Source organism: Hordeum vulgare, chromosome 6H (assembly GCF_904849725.1).
Source record: "Hordeum vulgare subsp. vulgare chromosome 6H, MorexV3_pseudomolecules_assembly, whole genome shotgun sequence".
Lineage (NCBI taxonomy): Eukaryota > Viridiplantae > Streptophyta > Magnoliopsida > Poales > Poaceae > Hordeum > Hordeum vulgare.
In genome coordinates, this window is record NC_058523.1 from 65,860,159 (window position 1) to 65,868,091 (window position 7,933).

Here is a 7,933-nt window from a genome sequence, read left to right on the forward strand (position 1 = left end):
AACTGTCTAGTACAATCACTTGTTTCATGAGTTAAAGGAGTTTGACAGTAGAAAAAGTAAAACATTATCTTTGCTAGGGACAGATCTTCCAAGAATCAGACACTCCCCATGGAACAGTTGAAATATTGAACACCTAGACGATTTCAAAGTTGGACATCTATGTGGCATGCGTCTGCCTTCAGTCCAGGCCACCAAAAAGGTCCCCCGAATAATTATTCCCTTTGCGCTGTTGTGTGTGTGTGTTGTCAAGCGAATTAAACCCCTGTCACTGCCACCCGCCCGGTTACGCGCCGGCATCCCGGCAAATTCATCTTTGTATTTATGCACACGACTACACATGCTATTTTTTTAGAAAAGGGACTACACATGCTATTTGTTTAATTGTAGTTACCCAATAACCTACACGTTCAGTACATGCTGTTAGTCAATTCAGTAATGAACGTAGATATATTTTAGTTCTAGATAAATTCAGTACATGTTGTTAGTTTTGTTGATTATCCATTTTAGTCATGTCAACATATATTATGAATTATTGCCACAAGGTAAACATCCAAAATTATGAATGATTCATGTTGTAGTGTGTGCTTTCAAGCAAGAACTCAAAACTAAGCTATACCCAATGACGCAGGTATATGGTGACATGCTTTCACAATACTTGAACAGGTACTGAGATAAAGTGTCTAGAAACATGATGTCGCTGCAAGCTTCCAAACCTGATAGAAAAAACTGAAATTCATTGAATCTTTTCGCCACCAAGACAAAAGTTGAATAAAATAAAATTCCTGATCCATTACATGAAAAAATTCTATAAAATGAATAAAATGAATAAAATAATATTATTGATAAGTCATGCTTTTTCTTGCAAGAGTTGCAGATTTCATGATGCACAATCTGTATGTATGTCATGCACATTCATGACTCCTTTTTCTTGGCCCTTCTTTATTCTTTTACTTCTCCCTACCGAACGAACATCATTTGGAGGGTGTATGCTGAATTCAGTAGGAATATTGCAACCAATAAATGCCTCATATTCCTCTTGCCTAGTGTGCCTGACGGCTGGAACCTTTTGGTTCAGAGGCTCCTCAATGCTCAACACACTTTATAGTAAAAAGTCTATGCCTTCATCTTATTGTTTTGCTGTTTGAATTAGATCTTCCAACTTGTTGCACACTGTTGAAATCTTCTTCCTTGCAGCTGCATCCAAGGAGTCATCATGCTTCTCTTATAGAATATTCATCCTAACTTTTTGTCTAACTTCTTCTGCTATCCAACACGAACTCCGAAACCGGATTCATGTGCATGGTCTACCCGAGCTGGTAGGGGTGCTTGTGCAAATTTGCATGGCTGAGTTAGGGAGGCAGCGGGCATGTTTTCAGAAAAGTGACATCAAAGCGTTTTTAATGATAGGATTTTAATCGGGTGGTGTGAAACGTTTAGTTAAGTGTACTGAACCTATTCTTTACTGAATTTAGTGTTTCTAGTCCGCCCGTGTGTGCTCGAGCTGATCTGATCCGCCTGTAGTTTCTACAGTAGTTTGTGTGTGCCCTGCTGATTAAGAGCTTGAATCATGACTCAGTTGAGTGTAGTTTAAAGGCCCCAATACTTAAGCATGTGAGCCTCTGCTGCAAGTGTGTACTTGACTGCTCTAAAATTTTTAACCATCCAGTGCTTTGATTTTTGGCCAGAGGAGTGCCACCAACTTTTTGGCTTTTTATCCTGAATGCCACCTGCTGCCGATGTTCGGTAGTTGCTGAATATTTTAGATTAACGCCTTGATAGTCTGAATATTGTAGGAGGATTTGCACTCTGTTTTGCTGTTTGAGCCTGCCTGAAATGCACTTCCTTTCACACGAACATGATTAAAGTGTGTTCTCCCATCTTAGTATTTTATTAAAAGGCCACAGAAGGATCTATTAATACCATAGGCTGTGTCTGCATTTTTTGCATATACAGAAACTGCTCTCTTATTTCATTGGCATATACACGATCTATTCAAGTGTGTTCTTTCTGTTCGTCTCATCCACAGTATCACTTGTTCGCCCACCTGAACAACACAAATAAAACATAGAAATAATTTTGTTACCAAATATGTACTCACCATTTACTGCCTCATTTTAATTTATTTTATTAAAATGCAGGGTGTTCATCCGTGTGACAAGAGGAGCACCATAACAGAATACCGTGCTCTCTTTCCTGCCACTGATTTTTCCTTGGCAAGTACCTAGCGTTGCTAGTTCACGAGTTCAATTTCAGAGACGGTGTCTCGATAGTTTTTTACATATATGTGTGCTCGTGATTTTTGCAGATAGACGATGATGAAGATGCTCTTTGGGAACCCGATGAGAGAGAAGCAATTGATGTTGTTGCTACCAGGGGCATGAAGTTCATTGACTGGTAATTTTCCATTCTAACTTCACCTATCTTATTCAACACTGCTTGTGACCACTTAGACCTTGCTTTGTTTTGCAACATGTAGTTAACCTCGTCTTTGTACTAGCTGTATGTGATAAAGCAAAACTAATAATTCAAAATTGTAAAAACTTACGCACCAGAATTTATGTTAGTAATTAATAGATGTGAGTATGCAAATATAAATATATCCGCTTAAAGGTTTGTGGCCATCCATTTGCAAGTAGAGAACAAGGTTTTAACTTGCTTGCGTTTGAAGTTCAAGATGGAAGTATAAATTTGTTGCAAACAGAACGTATGCCCAAGTATAAACTTCTTGATTCTTCTAGACTAGATATAGCGGTCATTTTAGCCACTCTTAAGATCACATTAGTTAATTGATTGAGATGCTATTTGTTTGATTTACTGAATCACCAATGTCTATGTCCAAGTTACATTGTTAGGAATAAACAAGCCTGCACAAAGTAGAATTGATACATATATTTTCGTTCTAAAAAACTGTATATTCATGAGAGCAGTTTATCGTTACTTGTATGATCCGGATTACTGCACCTGCAGTCAATTGTCCGATAATTACTTTAACATACGCGTTACTTTTTTATGTGCTATTGTATTAAAATGTGTAGTGTCCATATAGTGTGAAGAACTTTGCCTACTCAACGACAATTAAAAGATCCATTTAAACCTTTTCTGGACACCTATTTTATTGGAATCTTGAACTGGCAGAAAATTATTTCAACTAATGTCCTCTTCATGCCTGATATTGAATAGCCATAAAGGAATCAACTCTCGTTTATCTGTGATGCTTATTCATACAAGTTAGCATATTTGCTCAATTGGCTGATATTTTTCTATATATTGTAGGTGGATCTATAAAATTAAATTCAAGTTCATACTCATACATATAATGGTTTTTTATAACTAGCAGCTTTTATACAACTCTGACATCTAGTATAATGGATATATTTTGTGATTTGAAGTTCCTAATCTATGCTCTGGTGTAATATTACGGTCTAATGTTTTTTATTTTGTCTCTTTCTTTGTTGCTAGGAAAGTGGTGAGAAGATGTTGACGATGCCTACTTGGGACATTCAAATCAACACAACATAAAAATTTCTGAACCTATGTCTCATAAGAGAGTGGAATGAACTCCATTGTTAGCAGATGTGTCGTTGTTCTATTGTGCACTTTTGTCCGTTCTTGCTATATTCCTGTGTAAGGAAATGTATTCATGAGATGAGATATTGTGTTATGTAAACCTAGGAGATGTATTTTGTGATGTTATATGATGGATGATTTTAATTCCAATTGGAGTTTTCTTGATTTGAATATGAATAGTGTTGGATTTAGTACTGGACAAATAATTGGGTTGAAAAGGCCCCACAAATACAAATGAAACCAAGTTCTGGAACAAAAAGTTGCTGAATTCAAAAATGAAAAAGGCCAAAACTAAAACTGGATCAAATGTATTTGGGCACTAAAAGGCCACGGCCCAAATTTTAATGATAAAAAAATTTCGGAAAAATAATACTAAAGTGGGTGTAAATAGGCTAAGGCGCAATAAGAAAAAGCCCAATAAAATAAAACCAGCCCATGTGATCAATTGAAATGGGTTGGGCTGATTTCAACCATGACATTTTGATTTCGTCGTAATTTTGCCACATAGGACTGCCACGTAGGACTGGTTTTGATTGCCAACGACGATTTAGGATCGTCGTAAAGGTTATGACAATCCAGGAATCGTCGTAAAAGTTACGGCGATTTCGATCAGAACGTTGTTGCTGTTCATTTGTGACGCTCCGTTTTTTACGCTTGGTTTTTCGTCGGGAGATCGTCGTAAATTAAAAACCGTGACGATGTAGCGACGAATAAATAGCGTCGTGTCACTAGTAGAAAACAGGGCATTGAGCCAACCACATTGGACCCGGATTGGATATAAACCGGTTCTAAAGGGTCTGTCCGCTGGGCCCCCTCCCTACAGCAAATGGCCGCAAGGCCTTTAGGACCGGTTTGTAACACAAACCGGTCCTAAAGGGTTTTGGACCGTTTGCTGCAGGGAGGGGGGCCCAGTGGACACACCCTTTAGAACCGGTTTGTATCACAAACCGGTGCTAAATTTTCTCTCATTTTTGCAGCAACTGCGGGGCCCCGCTGTTAGACCCTTTAGCACCGGTTTTTAACACAAACCGGTCCTAAAGCCCTTCCCTATATTCCACTCCGAGCTCAGCTCCATTTTTTCCATCTCGAGCTCAACTCCATTTTTTCTCTCTCCTTCCTCTTGGGAGCTCTAATCCAACCCCATTTTCTCCACCATTTGTCAAGATTGTTGGCACCCATCGGTCCTACGGTTAGCATCAACATTCCCTCTTCCGGCATTGCAAGTTTTGCTCGTTTTCTTGCTCATTTCATTTTTGTTGTGCTAGCTAGGTGTTTGATGAAATGCCTAAGATAGAGAGAGTTCATCATTTGTTATGTATACATATGCAATTTGAGCTCAAATTTAATTATGATTTGTGGTTTTTTTTAGTGTCGCGCGCCTTGTCCCCTTCCTCACCGCCGTCGATCGCCCCGTCACCGACACAACCTTGATCAGCCTATTGTTTTTATTTACCAAAACAAAATTTGATTTGTATGATTTACATATATACTTGTATATAATTTTCTTATTGTGTAAGATTTTGTTTATATGTATAGCGCCATGGTTTTGATATCCGTCCCCGTTGGCCCTCGTCCAGTCTATGATTCGGATGTGGTATATTATCTTTTATAACTACATATTTTCATTTCCTGATTATATGACAATTAATTACGCCGACCAACTTGACATAGATATTTTTATCTAGGAGGTAGTGGAACCGGAAATGCCAATCGACCCTATTGTTGAGAAGTTACACTTAGTTGAACAAGAAAATGTTGGCGTGAAAGAAAGATTGAAAAAAACTGAAGAAAGGTTGGAAAAAACTGAAAGAGAGAAGATGACCTTGGAAAAGGTTCTTGCCGGTGTCGTTGATGGTCACAAGAGCGAGATGGACGCAATGCGCGTGAAGATTAGAAAGATTAGAAAATATGCAATGAGTAAACAGGCTTGGTATCATTATGCCAACGGGTTAATTGTTACCTTTGTTGCGATTTTGATCGCATTTGTTGTTGTTTTTAAATGCATTAATTAGAGAGAGTTTTTATGGTTGGTTTCAGTGTGTATTTTTATGCGAACTATATATGTATGGTCACTACGCTACTTTGGTTTTAACGTGTGATGAACTTTTTGTATTAATTAATTAATTTAGTCATGCTGATTTAGCATAATGGTTTTTGATAAATTTATATAATGCTGATGAACCGGCAATGGATGTACAGTGATCGACGTCATCCCGAATTCCTTAATGGCATGCATAGTTTTCTCAATGTGGCTGAGAAAAACAGGCAGAATGGATTTATTTTTTGTCCATGTAAAAAATGCCAGAATAAGAGGAATTTCCCTAACTCAAGAACCATACACACCCACCTGTTGCAAGAAGGCTTCATGCCCAGTTATTTTTGTTGGACCAAGCACGGAGAAAGAGGGGTTGTAATGGAAGACAATGAAGAAGAAGAGGATAATGATAACTATCCTATGTTCGGTGAACACGGTGATACTGAAATGGGGAAAGACGATCCTGAACTTGAGGACATTGTTGATGAGTCTGATGATGATCTTCGTCATGTCATTCGTGAAGAACAGATAAACTGCAGAAGTGAAAACGAGAGGTTGAAGTTGGAGCGCATGTTAGAAGATCACAAAAAATTGTTGTATCCAAATTGCGAAGATGGCCAAAAAAAGCTGGGCACCACCCTGGAATTGCTGCAATGGAATGCAGAGAATGGAATATCTGACAAGGGATTTGAAAAGCTGCTGAAAATAATGAAGAAGATGCTTCCAAGAGATAACGTGCTGCCCTGCAGTACGTACGAAGCAAAGAAGGTTGTCTGCCCTCTAGGATTGGAAGTGCATAAGATACATGCATGCACCAATGACTGCATCCTCTACCGCGGTTAGCACGAGAATTGAAATGCGTGCCCGGTATGCGGTGCATTTCGGTATAAGATCAGGCGAGATGACCCTGGTGATGTTGAGGGCGACGATCGCCCCAGGAAGAGGGTTCCTGCCAAGGTGATGTGGCGTGCTCCTATAATACCACGGTTGAAATGTTTGTTCCGAAACAAAGAGCATGCCAAGTTGCTTCGATGGCACAAAGAAGACCGTAAGGAAGACGATATGATGAGACAACCCGCTGATGGGTCGCAGTGGAGAAACATCGACGATAAGTACGAGGACTTTGCACGTGACCCAAGAAAATTAAGGTTTGGTCTAAGTACAGATGGCCTGAATCCGTTTGGGGAGCAGAGTAGCAGTCATAGCACCTGGCCCGTGACTCTATGTATCTATAACCTTCCTCCTTGGTTATGCATGAAGCGTAAGTTCATTATGATGCCAGTGCTTATCCCAGGCCCGTCGCAACCCGGCAACAACATTGATGTGTACCTGGGGCCACTGGTTGATGAAATTTTAGAGTTGTGGGCTGACGAAGGTGTACGTGTGTGGGACGAGTACAAACAGGAGGAATTTGACCTACGAGGGTTGCTGTTTGTAACCATCAATGATTGGCCCGCTCTTAGTAACATCTCAGGACAGTGAAACAAGGGATACAGCGCATGCACACACTGTTTAGGCGAGACGGAAAGTATACATATAGGCAAGAATGTGTACCCGGGGCATCGTCGATTTCTTCCAGACAGGCATCCCGTAAGAAAGAAAGGAGAGCATTTCAAAGGCGAGGCAGATACACGGAGGAAGCCAACCCTCCCTAAAGGTACTGATATATATGACATGGTCAAAGATATAAAAGTAATCTTTGGTAAGGGTCCTGGCGCACAATCTGTTCCGAATGACGCCGACAACCACGTAGCCATGTGGAAGAAGAAATCTATATTCTGGGAACTACCCTATTGGAAATTCCTAGAGGTTCGCTCTGCGATCGACGTGATGCACGTGACGAAAAATATTTGCGTGAACCTGCTAAACTTATTGGGCGTGCATGGGAAGAAGTCGAGAGATACACCAAAAGCACGGCTGCACCACCAACGTATGCACGAACGAGACGACCTGATGAATCCAGAGAATTTCAAAGGTCCTGCCAGCTACGCTCTTACCAAGGAAGAGAAGGAGATCTTTTTCCAAGTCCTGAGCAGTATCAAGGTCCCGTCTGGCTACTCGTCGAACATAAAAGGAATACTAAACCTGGAAGAGAAAAAGTTCCAAAACCTGAAGTCTCATGACTGCCACGTGATCATGACCCAGTTACTTCCGATTGCATTGAGGGGGCTTCTGCCAGAAAACGTGCGAGTACCCATTGTGAAGCTATGTGCATTCCTCAACGCAATTTCTCAGAAGGCAATCGATCCAGCAACTCTACCAAGTTTACAGAAGGACGTGGTCCAATGTCTTGTCAGCTTCGAGTTGGTGTTCCCACCAACCTTCTTCAAT